The sequence below is a fragment of the Muntiacus reevesi genome, chromosome 15 (assembly GCF_963930625.1).
Source record: "Muntiacus reevesi chromosome 15, mMunRee1.1, whole genome shotgun sequence".
Classification (NCBI taxonomy): domain Eukaryota; kingdom Metazoa; phylum Chordata; class Mammalia; order Artiodactyla; family Cervidae; genus Muntiacus; species Muntiacus reevesi.
In genome coordinates this window covers 11,458,973-11,475,313 of record NC_089263.1, presented here as the reverse complement: position 1 = coordinate 11,475,313, position 16,341 = coordinate 11,458,973, and the positions used below count along the sequence as shown (strand labels likewise).

Here is a 16,341-nt window from a genome sequence, read left to right as displayed (position 1 = left end):
TTTTTGATTCTTACAGAGCCAAGTGCGTCCCCCCCACCCCAATCTGTTTCTATATATGATACCTGGATGTGCCAACGTTTTGTGTGATGCAAGAATGGAAAAGGAGATTTACACATAAAAGAGAGGGCTTGGGCAGAGGGGAGTAGAGTGCTCATGTGTCTGAACATAGGACCGGATTCCTGCTTCAGTTCTGACCTGTTGAAGAACCACGCTCAGCGCTTGCATTTCCAGCTAATCCGATATTGCCTTTTTGGTGGTCCGAGCGTTGTCATTTGTTTGGAAGCTGTCATCTTTATTAGCGTCTCTGGCTGATCTTCGAGGCTCCCCATTAGGTGGCGCGTGCTCTCCGCTGTCTGGCTGGGCTTGGCGAGCCGCTGGCCCTTTTATTGCTGTGTGGCGCGGGCATGCTCGCTGGGCAGCCTGTAATTAGACCCACCACAGATGACAGCTACAAGAGAGCATGGTGATCATTTGAGCTGCCGGATCTGATGTTTATGGAGAGAAGCCTTCTTTGTGGTCTGGTTAGGGTTTGCTATACTGTTTTGTACTTTTGCCATTTGATTTATGATTCAGAAAGGTGTGTTTTGCTCCTTCTCTGCTGAGCTTGGAGTCATATCGTTGGCCTTTGAAATGACAGAACTAATTTGGGGGAGGGATGTTTTCATTGAACTGGCACTCTCCCTCCCACTTTTATTTAGAAAGATAGGAAGACAGCTAAATAAAAAGTCAGTTGATTATGTCATCATCTAAAACCCTGTTCCTGTTCAATGTTTATTGGCTATTTTAATCTCCTTGGGATTTTCTTATAGCCCAGATTCATGCTTTTTGGCCCCTTAAAATAGACGTGCCTATTTCTGTCCTCACTTTTTAAAATTTTGGTTTTAACTCACTGCCAGAGATACTTGATTTTGTCATGGAAAAGTAAAAAGAAAGGAATACACTCCTTGACTCGGTTGGTATTAAGGCGAGACCCCCACGGCTACAATTTTAAGTCTGGAGAAGCATGGTGCTCTATGTTCTTTCACAGGGGAAGAAGCTGAAGGTTTGGGAAAGTGATTTTTCCCTACTGGCCTCTAGAACGAAGGATCGTCAGCCCTGATGCCATTTTCACAATGTGTGGCTTGTGTGGTCATAAATTTTGCAATGATGGTTTCATTTCATGAGTATGAGCTGTATCTACACAGTGTCCACAGATTGTGTTATTAAAAATTCTTTAAAACCACACTTTTATGCAAGTCTTAACTTTGGAAAATATGCATCTGGAGAGTTGCTACCCAGAGGCGTAATATGCCCTGGAGGAACAAATATCTGTAATGTTACTTGGTGTGGGCTTGGCGGACCCTTTTCTTTGTAAAAAATTGTTTCTTTATTTGTTTTTATTTTTGATTGCACTGGGTCTTCCTTGCTGCCTGTGAGCTTTCTCGAGTTGCAGCGGATGGGAGTTGCTCTCTCGTTGCGGGGGCTTCTGTTGTGAGCATGGGCGCTGGGCACACAGGCTCAGTGGTTGTCACACCTGGGCTCTAGACCTCAGGCTCCAGTCGTTGTGGTGCACAGGCTTAGGTGCCCCGTGGCATGTGGGATCTTCCCGGATCAGGGATCGAACTTGTGACCCCGGCGTTGGCGGACAGACTCTTATCCACTGGACCACCAGGGAAGTCCTTGACTGACACTTTCCTCGCAGCAGATGAGTGTTCCTCATCAGGCCTTGATGGGGACAGTGCTGCTGCTGAGGGTGAAACTGATGAGGATGATAATCAGCGTTTGCGTGTTCTGGGTGTTTAAGTTATGACTTCTGCTCTTCAACTTGTTCTTACTTTATTAGGCTACAGTGACACTTTTAGATTGAAGGCAGGAGGAAAAGGGGACGACAGAGGATGAGATGGCTGGGTGGCATCACTGATTCAGTGGACATGAGTTTGAGCAAGCTCTGGGAGTTGGTGATGGACGGGGAAGCCTGGCGTGCTGCAGTCCATGGGCTCGCAGAGACTACACGACTGAGCAACTGAACTGAACACTTTTAGCAAAATACTGTCTCTCATTTGTCTCTTGTTTTAAAGAGCAGCAGAATACTAACTATGAATTTGCAAGCAGCAGCATTTCTTCTGCTGTGGTATAAGCCAGGCACATGCTACTGTAACTTTATTTTCAATTATTCCATAGTAAAAGTGCCTTTCCTTGGAAAGTGTTGAAGTCCTCACATTGAGGAAATTTCTATAGACTGGTTTCTCCTCCAGTTTCTACTTTGCAAAATAGGAAAATGTGACCTGTGTTTAGCTGTTAAAAAATTAGCTACCTAGGCCTCAGTCACCTTCGCTTCTTTCTGTAAATTTTATTTTTCTTTTCATTGGTGATCTTTAAACTTTTAGTAATGGACGTGTTTCAAGGGAAAAATAATTGATTGCCTTGAAATTTAGTGCATGTGCATACACACATGCATGACCATACCCAAGGAATGGAAGAGGGAGTGAATTGGGAAGAGAAGCAGGAAGAGGAGAAAGGAAAAGAAAAAAGAATAGTAGATAGCCTTTCCATTTCTGGAGTTTATTTAAAGACAGTCCTGCAGGTGGCGATAGAAACTCATAAATGATAAAAGTCCCAAAGTAAATTTCTGTGCGCTGTTTCTTGGGGATTTTAATTGTGGTGATTTATTTTTAATTTGATACAGTCATCTACAGGCAGAAATCATTGCATTAGAAAAAATTCAAATATGCGTGTTATGTAATCTCTGTTTTTATAAAAATTTTCTCGGATATTCTGTGGCGTGTTCATTTGTATGCACAAGAGATAAGATATAGGTTACTGCTGAACTGGTACAGATTTTATATGGCAAATAACCATTTTTAAAATTTTTTCTTTTACTTTTCTTAACCTGTAGGTAAAATTTGATGCCTGTACCATTGGTTAGGTTTATAAACTCTTTTGCTATTGAGCGCTGAGTTGCGTAATTTCGTGATGTGTGTGTGTGTGTTTGTATGTGTGTTTTCTCGTGTGTCGTTTCCTCCTCCTCCAGAGGATCTTCCCTACTCAGGGATTGAACCTGTGTCTCTGCATTGGCAGCCAGATACTTTTCCACTGAGCCACCTGGGAAGCCCTCTTGTGTCAAAAGATAAAATCAGTTGCTTCCATAGGACATTTTCTTCCTTAGCCGGTTGTTGAAGTTTAGTTTTGATCTGAGAGGAATCACAGATTCTTTGAAAGCTGTTTATTTTACCCAGCAATAAAAACACAACATAAACAATTTGTTGTGAAAACAATAGAAATTGTATGCTGCCTCTGCGAAGTCGCTTCAGTCATGTCCGACTCCGCGCAACCCCATAGACGGCAGCCCGCCAGGCTCCTCCGTCCCTGGGATTCTCCAAGCAAGAATACTGGAGTGAGTTGCCATTTCCTTCTCCAAGAAATTGTATAATGGGTATGAGAACAGTTTTTAGTCATTTTAATTATTTCATTTTAGATATCGGGCATTGTTCACCAAAGTTAAAACATTCAGTAGATATTTCTTCCCTGCTAGTTAACGTTGAGAAGTTCTTAAATTGCTTTTTGCGAATATATATTTTCATTTGCTATTTTTCCTTAAGTTAAAGTTTGAAGATGCAAACTCTAAAGTGATTTGCTTAAACATAAAGCTAATTTTCAGCTCTCCTCTTTTCATGTAGCCTCATTTAAAAAACCTTTGCAGTGCACATTTTCAAGGGGAACTGCCTTGATTCCAGAAAATGTAATTATTTTGGTTTAAATGCTTTAGGCTGTAGATGTTGAGTGTCATCAACAGTCAGCCATGATAGTCTCGTACAAATTGTGTGAAATTCAATCTTTGTCCCTCTGCTGAACATCTCGCTAAGTCTTGTGGTGAAGTTCAGAACCAATAATGTCTTGTATGCTGTACCCTCAAATACAGAATTTCTTAGAATGGGGGGGAAGAGAAGAGAAAAGAAACCTTCTAGCCTTCTTATATTCTATTTCAGTTGCTGTTCCAATTACTCATGAGGGTAGCAAGTCAGACTCTTGGAAAACCTATTTTTCTGCTTTCACGTAAAGACTATTTAGTTCTTTACTCTGTTAGCAACTGCCCACAAATCTAATCCATTAAAAAATATATCGTGGTAAGCAGTTCTTGAAAGTGTTTATAATAAATGGTAAAAGCCAAGCTTCTACTGTGAGATTAGCAGTTGCAACAGGATGTGTTCATCAGGAAATAGGTTACTGCCTTAACGGTGTGTCCTGCCGTGTAACCTGCAGGATAGATGAAGATTTAAAAGCTTGCAGTGCAAGGAGTTTATTTGACTTCCTCTCTTTGCTTTCTTTTGCATATTACAGCGTTGTTTACACACATGTACTTTTCTCAACGAATCTATTCTGAAGTTCATATTATAGACAAAGAGCATCCAGGGCTTTGGAGGTCATCCCCCACCACACACACACACATCCATATAAAACAAATTCAGTTTCACGGAATGAACTCTGTAGCTTAAGAAAAAATAATAAGAGAGTGATGAAAGATGATTTTCCTGAAGTCTAGAATCACCCTTAAACCACCCCCCCACCCATCTTAAAGATGCAGGAAATACTCCTATGGATTATGGTGATTTTCCTGCTTTTTGCTTGATTACCTTCCAGTGTCGGAGCCAGTGGACAGTAGTGCTAATGAATAATGCCTTCTACGTGGATGATACCTATACTCACACACATGCAGTGACTAAGAGATCAAATATACTGGCTAAAAAGCCTTAGGGAAGCATTATGTGTCTGAGGTCTGATCTATTGTCTGGGAGGTCGGAGAGTGTTAATGCACTCGGCAAAGATTACACTCCCTCTCTAATTGCTCCAACACTTCCTTAAAGGATTTAAACCGTCAGGAAAGGTGATGCTCCTTGTCAGGTTTTGTCTTCTGCCTGCAGTTGAAGTTTATCTGTCTTTCCACTGAGACCACTAGATCAAGTAGCCTCGCCAGTGTCAAAGGCATAAACTCTGAATTAAGAGTGAAAGCAATGAGAGATGTTATTTACAGCTCCATTATGACTTGCTCTTTAAATGCTTTGCATTCCATCGCTGGTGTTTACATTGTGAAAACGACAGCATATCCGTGTTCAGAAAAGGGGGGCTGAAAGAAGTCCAAGGCTTCACTTTGACTTTTGATCAGATTTGTTTTCATAATCTTTTCTCAATGCCATAAGGGCCAGTGTGGCTTTTTGCGTTGAAGTTATTTCCGGTAAAGACAGATGTAAAGAATAGTGGACTTTACCATTTCCTCTCTGCCGCTTCCCCCACCAACACATACACACATACATACACACTTATGAAATACACACTTTGAAATACTTATCTTGAATTAGGCACGTACAAGACTGACCCACACATAGACATGATAACTTTGTCCAGAACATTATTGGAAATTTCATATGTTGTGCAAACATATTTTTAAAAACCTCACCTTTCTGCATTAAAGAATGCTTCCTTATTCTTGTGTGGTGTTCGAAAGCTGAGATCATAATTTTAATCAGACTCTGTATCTCTTAGATTGCTTTGATTTTAACTCAGCATTTTCTAAATAACACTGAAAAGCTTAAAGGAAGCTTTTACCAATTCTTCCATGATGGGAGTGCAGGAAATCCTAGGGTTCTGTATGTTGCAGGCACCATTTTGCACTCCTTAAATTCATAGTCAGCCTTGCTGGAGGAGTGGGGAAGGCAAGCTTGCATTTCACCTTGAGCATTTTCTGCCCACTATATACAGATACAGTTGCATCATTGAGAGAGAAGAATTCCGCTTAGATCAGTTCAGATTGCTAATATATGTGGCCTAGAGCTTGCAATATAATATTTATGTTGCTTCCAGAAGAGACTTGGGAAGATTCCCTGTAAATCGAGATGGTAGTCTGAATGATGGCTGTAGATGTATTTTTTTTTTTTTTTAAAGAAATCCTTGTTTGTCCCACGGGACTTTCACACTTTTCAGCTGACGGCACTGTATTTTACTCATATTGTGTAAAGCTGTCAGTGTATGCCTTACATGTGTCTCCTGAAGCCTCCGAGCAGATGACGAGAACTATTGCTCCAGGGGGGAAAACAGCATTCGAGTCAATATCTTCCGGAGAGGATTTCTCCCGGGTCTCCTGTGCCTGCCTCCTACGTGGACTGTCCCTCGCACTTCTTCTTGTATGTTCCCTTGCACTGTTGGTAGATTACACTGAATGTTTCATCTGTATATAAAAATTAAAAATTCAAACAAAAATCTGGCCCACATGAAGAACAGGCCCTTTGGGCATATGGTTCATTATGCATATTCGTTTAATTACTAAAACACTTGGGATGGCTTTCCTGCCCTTGCTTTCAACTTGCAAAGTTGCATCTCTTCTCTTGCACAGAAAATGTAGCCTAGGATTCTGTTTTGAAGGAGAGAAAAAAAAGGGTGTGGGGCGGGGGTGCGGGGGGGAAGTGCCTTTGAAGAAATTACTAGAATTCACCAAAAGGAGGTATGATGCTCAGTATGAAACCAATGGGAGTCAGAGTCTATCTCTTCTTCTCTCCTGTTTTCATCCCTTTCTCTCTCTGATTTCTCCCACTGGCCCTGAAGGCTAGCTTTACTGTGGTTGGTTTATATGAACGCAAGCAGGGCAGGAATGTAAGACTAAGGGTTCAGGTTTCAAGTACATTCCCTCTGAGCGACTCAAGTCTCATGATGAAGCTGTCTTAAGTTTTATTGGTTAGAAAGGCCGTGCTGTGAAAGTGTGACTTTAATTGATTTTTCAGGGCAAACAGGTGGTGATGGTTTAGACATGCCCTAGCCTCAATGCCACTCCTAATTTGGAGCAGCGCATATAATAGCTTTATTAAAATAAACAATCTCCTGGCTTCGCTTTTACCTGAACATCTGCCTCTTGGATTTTAAAGGGCCTTTTAAAATAGTTTCACTCTGCACTTAAATGAATCCGATCCTGAAAAAGCTGAAGAAGACTTTTATTTTCTATTTGTGTCATCAAACTTATTATTTTTTGTTTGAAAGGAAAAACATTGAAATTCACACAGCATCTTTAAATAGGACCATGCTTGTTTTGGGAATATTAGTGCTTATTTTGGGCACATTTGCTTACATGATGCAACAGATTTTAAATGTAAGAGGCCAAAAATTGAATTTGTACTTGCTGGGCTTTGATTTGACCCATTGTTTTAGTGGGCAGAAGCTTGTTGAGTGTGAGTGGTATGTGTGTATGTATGAGAGTGTGTTTGTATATATGAGTGTGTGTGTGTATGTTTGAGGGTGTATGTATGAGTGTGTGTGTGTGGACATACATGCTGAAAGACCATATTTTAGGTTTCTTCCCAGTTTATAGTGATGCCCCGTGTTGTCAGAAATCTGTTTGGATTAAAATAAACTCTGGACTCCTGAGAGCATTGTTAAGGGAAAGGAAGAGCCAAACTTGGCATCCTTTTTATTGTTAGTGGCTCTGAAACAAGTACAATTTTCTTTTTGATTAAGCAAATAGGTAGTTGATCCGAGTAATGGGAGACCATCCAAGACATTCTTATTCCATTCCCTAAAGAAATTGTCCTTTGCTATAAAGAGCATCGCTCACTAATCCCTGCTGGAGGCTTTCCGAATTAAGGCACCTTAGTCTATTTTAAGCACATTGAACACGTACAGAGCTATTGCAGGCTTAATGTGAATGTATTGCAACCCTGATTCATTTTAGTGCCAGAAATAAAGCTGCAAGTGGAGGAACTTAATACAGAGAACTACCTTATTCCATCACTGTGCTCATGCTAATTAGATACACTTGCTTTATTACCTGGAGCATTTTTCCTGTATTCATTCTGATCCAATCTTTCTGTGAATATGAAGGAGTAAGTCTTCAGTGCTCAGTTGAAGTTTCTAGTCACAATTACAGCTTGATGTTCATGTGAGCAAAGTCAGCGAACACTTGTAGAGAATGCTTTGCCCACTTAGAGTACAATTAGAGCCCCACTGACTCCCACCGAGGGTGCCCACATGCCAATATTTACGCCTCTGAAATGAGTGAGACACTTACCGGTACATTTAATATTTTTTCTTGACCTCCTTGAGATACCCAGATTTGGGGGGAATAAATAAATGTGTGAGGATTTTTTTTCCTCCCTCCATTTAATCAGAGCAGATATTTTGCTGATTGCTTTGAAATATGTATTTACCAAAATCAGACTTTCCACTGCTCAATTACCAGCTTTGGCAAAAACGCATAATGAGAAGTTTATTATCTGGTTCTAGATATTATGACCATTATGGAATTATCATTCTAGGGGGAAAAGCCAATAGTTACAGCACATTACTTGCTTTTTTTTCTTTCATTTAACTTAGTGCTTTTCTACTTTTAAAACTAGTTGTTCTACCTTTCTGAGTGGTGTGGGGATTTTTATTAGGTTATGGGGACTTGTTTGACTTGTTCCCATTTATGTAGAATCATCAAGAAATGTAAAGTGTAGTGTAGCCGGTAACATGATGGGATTTTTATAAATACTTTAAAAGAGGGAAAAGATGATGTATTTAGTAAGAAACTTGTGCATAAATGCAAGTTAGAATTTTTTTTTCATGTTTTCAAAAAAATCCCGTTACACAGTCAAAAGGGGAAAATGAATGTTAACAAAAACTCTCTATCTAGAAAAAATGCAGTCTAAAATACAGTCTTTAATTCATATTTAATATTAGTACAATGTGGGCTTTCTATGTAGAGATATCTTCTTAAATCAGAATGGAGTAAGTTACATTCTTCATAGAAATATTCAGTTAATGTAATTGTGACATTGGCAGTTTGAAAATTACATGCATTGTTTATTTAAACAGTTATAGAGGATAATAAAAGCAAGAAACACATAATACAGATATCTTTCTACAAAAGTATTGATAATAAACTGCCCCTTGTGATTATTCTTACCCAAAACCAGAGTTAATTGATGGAGTTTTGTCGCTAAGATTAGACAAGGTAAGACACCCAGTTTGATTTTTCTCCCAATGAACTGACCAGATCATTGCATGTCTTGTAGAAATAAAGATACCAAATAAGCACCAGAATTGGTGTTTCCCAATGCCCAAGAAAATAGGCAGTTAATCAGTGTTGATTTGGTAAACTTCCTTGGTGTCTTGGGCTTTCCTGGGGGCACAGTGGTGAAGAATCTGCCTGCAATGCAGGAGACGCAGGTTTGATTCCTGGGTCAGAAAGATACCCTGAAGAAGTGCTTGACAACCCACTCCAGCATTTTTGCCTGGGAAATCCCATGGACAGAGGAGTGTAGTGGGCTACAGTCCATGGGGTCACAAAAGTCAGACATGGCTTAGTGACTAAACCATAACCACCACCTATGTGTATTATGGTAACCTAAGCATGACATAAAGCCCAGGTTGAACTAAAAAGGTTTTATTAGAGGACAGAGGAGAAAACTGAGGGTCTGAGCAGGAAGCGACATTTTGAGGTTTGCCAAAGTCGTTCTTCTTTGGTTGGTGCTATCTTCCTCTTAGCTCTTTCTAGGTGGACTAGACTGGGAAGAACAAATTCTCTCCGAGACCACTGCTTCCTTCCAAAGATGTAGACTTGTTTTTCTGGTCAGTCTATCATCATTTCTTTCCCTAGGTGTGTTCACCTCTTTTACATTTTACTACTTTATTAGTTTTCTACTGCTACAAGTTACCATACACATGAGTGGCTTAAGACAACACAAAGTTATTATCTTCCTCTTCTGGAGGTCAGAAACCTACATCATCTCACTGCACTAAAATCAAATGTTGGAAAGGCTGTGTTTAACTCTGGGAAGAATATGTTCCCTTTGCTTTTCCAGCTTCTAGAGGCTGCCCTTGGCTCATGGCCCTTTCTCCCATCATTAGATGCAGCAAGGGCACCAGGTCAAGTCCTTACATGGCATCACTCTGACCTCACTTCTGCCCACACGTCATTTCCTGAATTTCTTTTTCTGACTCCATCTTCCACTTTTAGACTCTCTGATTATATTAGACTCAACCAAGTAATTGATGATGATATCCCTGTGTTAATGTCAGCTGATCAGCAGCCTTAACTCCATCAGTAATCTTTATTCCCCTTTGCAGTGTAACATGGTCACAGGAGCTGGGGAATAGGATGTGGATATCTTTGGGGTACCATTATTCTGCCTACCACAGCCTGTTATGACTATCTTCTATTCATGTTGCTTTCTTGTAGATAAGGGTTCTGAAGCAAATACTGGTTCCTGGCATAGAAATTAATTTAGCATATGTTTAGAAGGAGGGGGGAAAAGTTTATATATTATGGAATTTTAATCTGAGATTGGCTGGGAGGACTGTAGTTACAAATATATGGGAGTCACATGCGATTAGTAACTTGAAAGATTGTTGGTGTTTATGACTTGCTCAGTCTGTTCCCCTGTGACTGATAGTATGTAGCTGGCGGTGTTGGGGTGGGGTGGGAGGGTGGGGTCAGACAACTAGCAGGAAGCTGTGTCCCTCTCCACACAGCAGATTTTGGATATCAGAACCCCAGCAGAGAGAGGAATAGATGGGCTAAGGGGACAAGTCTGTATCCTCTGCAGAACATCTTTCAGCATCCCAGAAAAGTGATTTTGCCCATTTGCCTTGGCCATTTCTTTACAGAATTTTTCTGTTTCTCGTTTCCTTACCCCATTCCTATCAGTGTTACCCTGATAGTATCCTCCTGTAGTGCAAGAGATACGAGAGACCCAGGCTCAATCCCTGGTTCAGGAAGGTCCCCTGCAGGAGGAAATGGCAACCCACTCCAGTATTCTTGCCTGGAAAATTCCATGGACAGAGAAACCTGGCAGGCTATAGTCAATGGGGTTGCAAAGAGTCAACGACTGAGGATATGGCACACACGTACACATTTCCATAATTAAGGGTACTTCACTACTAGAACTATCTAGTTAAATATCTGGTCTTATTATTATTCTCTTTAAAAATCTATTAATGAATTCCCACTTAGTTTAGGATCACATCTTCAACTTACTACCATGATATACACATCTTTTCACAAACCGGCCTATGTTATCCTTCTCAGTGCCTTGTTCCCTGTGTCTCGAGGAAAGTTCTATCATTGTGAAAAGCTCATTTGTATTACCCCTTAATGTTCACACACCCCCAGCTGTAGTCCTGGCAACCACTTACCCATCATCATCACCATAATTTTGTCACTTCTCAATTGTCATATAGAAGGAATCTTATATTAGATAACCTTTGCAGATGCATTTTTTTCCCACTTAGTGTAATGGCTTTCAGATCCATCCAAGTTGCATGCATTAGTAGTTCACTCCTGTCTTGAATTTTGAAAAATCAGAGTACCGGGTAATATCAAACCTAACCCTAATCTCACATGAAAACAGCTGTGGTTGGAAAAGAGTTGCAGTCTGAGTACCCTGGTCACCACCACTCCTTCTGGTCTGACACCCGGGCTTCCTGTGCTTTATAGTTCACCCTGACCCTCGTGGGCACCTGGGCCTGCAACCCTTGACAGAGCTCAGTCACTTCAGTCATGCCTGACTCCTTGCGACCCCTTGGACTGTAGTTGCCAAGCTCCTCTGTCCATGGGCTTTTCCAGGCACAGGCCCTGGAGTGGGTTGCCATTTCCTAGTCCAGGGGATCTTCCTGACCCCACATCTCTTGCATCTCCTGTATTGGCAGGCGGGTCCTTTACCTCCGCGCCACTCAGGAAGCCCCCTCGTTTACTTACACCCAGCTTTAAAAGTGAAAACTCTTACCGCTTTAGAAGGCTGCCCCTTCACACTTCAGAATCAGCCTCTGCCTCTTTACTACTGAATCCTTCTTCCTTTATCCCCAGAAGTAATAGTGACACTGAATGCTGTCTCATTTATTTGTTGTGGTTTTACCACTTCTGCATCTATCTTTGAACAGGGTAATTCAATTTTGTCTGCTTTTTAAGATTTTATAACAGAATCATGTAATACTTTTAGGTCTTTCTCTGTGACATGAAAATCAATTCACTCACTTTTGACCTGCGGCCATGTGATCAATATGTGACCTTCAAGTATCTTCATTCTATATGATATTTAACGTGGTACATAAGTTATTTACCCATTCTACTCTAGAAGCACATTTGAATTGGTTGCAGGCTTGGTTGGGGGTTTTGATTGGTTGGTTGCTAGTATTTTGGCTGTTAAATGAAAAGTGTTTTTGTAAACATTGGACATTTCGTCTGGTGGACACGTGCCAGGGTTCAGAGCACTGGCTCCCAGTGTGTGGTGCCTGGAGGGCAGAGTCAGCATCACCTAGGAAATTTGCTGAAGTGAATTTCTGGGGCCCCACCCCAAACCTGCTGGACCAGGAACTTGGGGTGGAGTCCAGAGATTGATCCTGTCTATACCAGTCCTCTGGCATTTTTCCTGCATGCTAAAGTTTGAAACCCGCTACTCCCAAGTTTATACCTAGGAATGAATATACATATTATCTGATATACACATGCTGCTTAATTAGTTGCTGCCAGCCATTTCCCAGGTTACTGAACCATTAGCATCCAATAAAAGTTATCAGTGCTCTGCATCTTAGAAAACTCTTAACATGCTGTAACTTCAAAATCATGTCAATCCGATGAGTTAAGTCACACTTTGGTGTGATATTAACTCCCATTTCCTTCATTACTAATAATATTTATAAGTTTGGGGACATTTTTCTCCTTTTGACTAATTTTCTCCCCCCCTTACCTTTTTTATTGATTTGTAGAAGTGTTTTATATAATCTAGATAGAAATTGTAATAGAAATATCTTCTCCAATTTTGTGGCTTGTTTTTTTCCCATTGTCTTTTTTGATGAACAAAATCCTTATACTTAATGTCAAATTTATTAATTATTTTTGATATGGCTTGGGCATTCTATGTCATTACTGAGGGATTGTTCCTAGCCTAAAGGTCATAAAGATGCTCTTTACATTATTTATGGTTTTACTTTTTATATTAAATTTTAAAATCTACCGATAAGTAGATTTCATTTTTGTATTCTGGATACCACCTGATCCAGTACCGTTTCTTAAATATTCTGCTTTTCCTCAGAGATCTACAATTCCACAAGATCATAAATCAGGTTACCTTATATAGGTGGACTTGTCCATTCCATTCATTGGTCTCTTGTCTACACCTGTTACACAATGTTACACGATGTTACACAAGCATCGTTTGAATTTAGCATTGTCCTTCCCAATTTGCTTTTCATCTTCAAGGATGCCTAGGGCTCTTCTTGATATTTTGCTTATGCACATAATAGAATTGACATGTTGTGTTTCATAGAAACACAGAACAAGACCAAACCAATATGGAAAATTAAGTCAGAATCAGAATTATTGAGTTAGCTTTCAAAATCACACCATTGAAAAACAGCAGCAGAAGGAAGCCAAATTAACCAGAAGTAAAAATAAGAGAAAAATCACTGAAGTAGAATATATGTGTGAAAATGAAAAGGAATAATAGAGACTTTCCTGGCAGTCCAGTGGTTAAGACACCACGCTTTCACTACAGTGGACGCAGGTTCAATCCCTGGTTGAGGAACGAAGATCTGTATGGCTAAGATAAAATAAAATAAAAGGAATAGCAATTAAAAGCTGTATCTCAAAAACTAACAAAACAAGTTACTCTTTTCTGAGAGTTTTCAATGTGCAAAGAGTACACAAATAAATTACAGCAGGCATTGAAGGGGAGATATTTCATATGAGGCAGAGATTAAACACAAAGGATATTATGAAGTTTTATGCTTAAAATGATGAAATATATATGAAAGAGGTGAAACTTGTAGAGCAGTGTACCCAATGACTGAAAAAGAATAAGAACTTGAATAGTTCTGTACCAACTAAATAGTTCAATCAGTGGCTTAGTGTCTTACCAGAAAACAAAACATAGGCCCCAGAAACTTTAGAGACAAGGTTTTAATAAACATTCAAGGAGCAGATAAATCCTATGTTATACACATTCTTTTCAGTTGTCTTTTGGCTGTTTTCTTTTCTGGTGAAAAATCAGTTACCATTTAGATTGTTGTTCACTGCAGAGTAAACGTGATTTTTTTTTTTTTAAATCTCACTATCTGCCTTTCCACTTTCTTTTGGTCATGAATTATGTGTAGTTTTACTATGAACTGCCTGCATGTGATTTTTTCCCTCTTTCATCCTATGTGAGGTTCTTTAAATCTGCAACTTCACAGCTTATATGTTAGATTTTTAGAAATTCTCATTCAATATCATTTATAGCTTTTTTCCATTTCTCTCTTATCTCTCTTTTTCTGGACTCCCAAGTTTTTATGTATAAATTAAGCCTTTATAAATGTGCCGTGTATCTTTTTTGCTATATTTTATTGTCATGTTTATATCTGCTTTAAGTATAGGTATTTTCTACTAATACTCCAAATCACAAATGCTCTCTTTTCTGCTCTGCTGTTAAATTCATTTAGCAAATTCTTCATTTCACTTATCTTTTTAAAAAAATGTTTTTGGTTTCCATTGGACTCTATTTTATAAATCCCAGTTCTTTTCTGATATCCTCCATAGTTTTTTTAAAATCCGTTTTCATGTATATATTAATATGGTATATATGCATATATGAATATCCATCTATATATATTGCATTTGCTATGCTATGCTTAGTCACTCATTCATGTCTGACTCTTTGCGACCCTTTGGACTGTGGAACCCACCAGGCTCCTCTGTCCATGGGGATTCTCCAGACAAGAATACTGAAGTGGGTTGCCGTGTCCTCCTCCAGGGGATATTCCCAACCCAGCGATTGAACCCAGGTCTCCCACATTGCGGGCAGATTCTTTACCATCTGAGCCACCAGGGAAGCCCATATATATTGCAAATTATGGTACAAATACGTACATATTAATCATGGCTATTTAAAAATTTGCATCTGGTAACTCTAACATCTAAATTAGCTTTTTGTTCTCATTGTCCTCTTTTCTCTTGATTTTTGGTCATTGCTTTTTTATTTATTTATTTTTTGGTCATTGCTTTTTTAATCCTGACCATTGTAAATTATTTTTTTAATCAAATACTGGATAAAATTTATTAAAACATTTTAGAGGATATGGAATGTGTTATTTTCCACCAAAGAGAATATAGAGAAGGGAATGAGGGTCTAGCAAATCAGAGTGATCCAATCAGGGATTGAAATGACCCAAGGTAGGATTTCAAGCATCTTGAGGACTGGTTTATTTTGGTTTCAACCCCATGCTTAGTGCATAGTCCTTCAGGAGTCTTAATAAAATCCTGTAGTGTTTACCAGACCCCTTCTTTTATAAGGGCCCCTAGCCTCCAGTTTTTATTCCCCAACTCAGTGAGATTGCCAAAAACGTTTGGTCCTCATTTTCTGCTTGGCCTTAATTTTTCATCCTAAGCACACGTGCTTTAAACAGTGAATTTCCCAAGGAGATGTATGTTTGAATGTCTGCTGTTCCTCTTGTTCCTCAAGTTCTGGCTGCCGTAGTTCCCTTGCACCCCAGTTTTTACCTCCCTAGATTACTAAGATTGAAGCATGTTCTAAATTGCCCCTGTGTGCTATGTCTTAGACAGTGAATTGGCAAAAATAAAATGTAACAAAAGCTCTAAGAAGTCAAAGCAGTGGCAGACTAAGATGAACCTTCCTACATTTGCCTGTTACCCTTGATCTTGTCCCTCAGACCCTGGATGCCTTTGTTCCCCTCAAATGTCTTCAGACAGTTTGTGTAGATAATTCAGTTTTCACAGTTTTGTTTGGTGGGCGGAGGGGGTTCCATTTGTTTTTCGTGGGTGATGTTGTTTTATGCAGAAAGAATGAGATAAAGCTCAGCTCCATACTGAAAAGCTGGTTTACATGTCTACTTAATATAGAGGCTTGACAACAAGGGTGTCTTAGAATTTTTTAAAACCAACCCATACCTTTCCCAGTTTACAGACATTTGCTGTCCCCATTTTAAATTGTTTCAACACACCTATATTAAACCTCTCTAGTAAGTCCATGTTTATTTAGATTGGTAAGCATGTTTACTATTGCTTTTGAATACATACATTCTCACATTCAGCCTTTTGATGCCAGGAACAGCATCCTTGAAATAAATCTATTATATGTACTTTCATGAGTGAATCTTCATGTGATAAGCACTGCTGACTCATGCTTTTCTGAAAAAGTCTCTGCTTTACTCTTTTACTAGGTACAAGTTTTTGAATTGAAAGGCTGAAAGCGTATATATGTTAAGTTTTTCTACTCTCTTGTTTCGCTTGTTGCATTACTTTTTCTTCACAGGTGAATTGTCTTTTCTCTCTAGCTGCTTGTAAATGTTTCTGCTTTTCTCCCCAAGTATTTTTCAATTCTACCGTGATATTGTTAAGCCCAAACACCT

The 16,341-nt window shown here is 39.5% G+C and overlaps 1 protein-coding gene across 2 annotated transcripts in view; it reads left to right on the top strand.

Annotated features, from left to right (window-relative positions):
• The window catches only part of MCTP2 (multiple C2 and transmembrane domain containing 2), a 192,831-nt gene that overhangs the window by 123,082 nt on the left and 53,408 nt on the right, over nt 1-16,341 (top strand). The window lies entirely within an intron of this gene.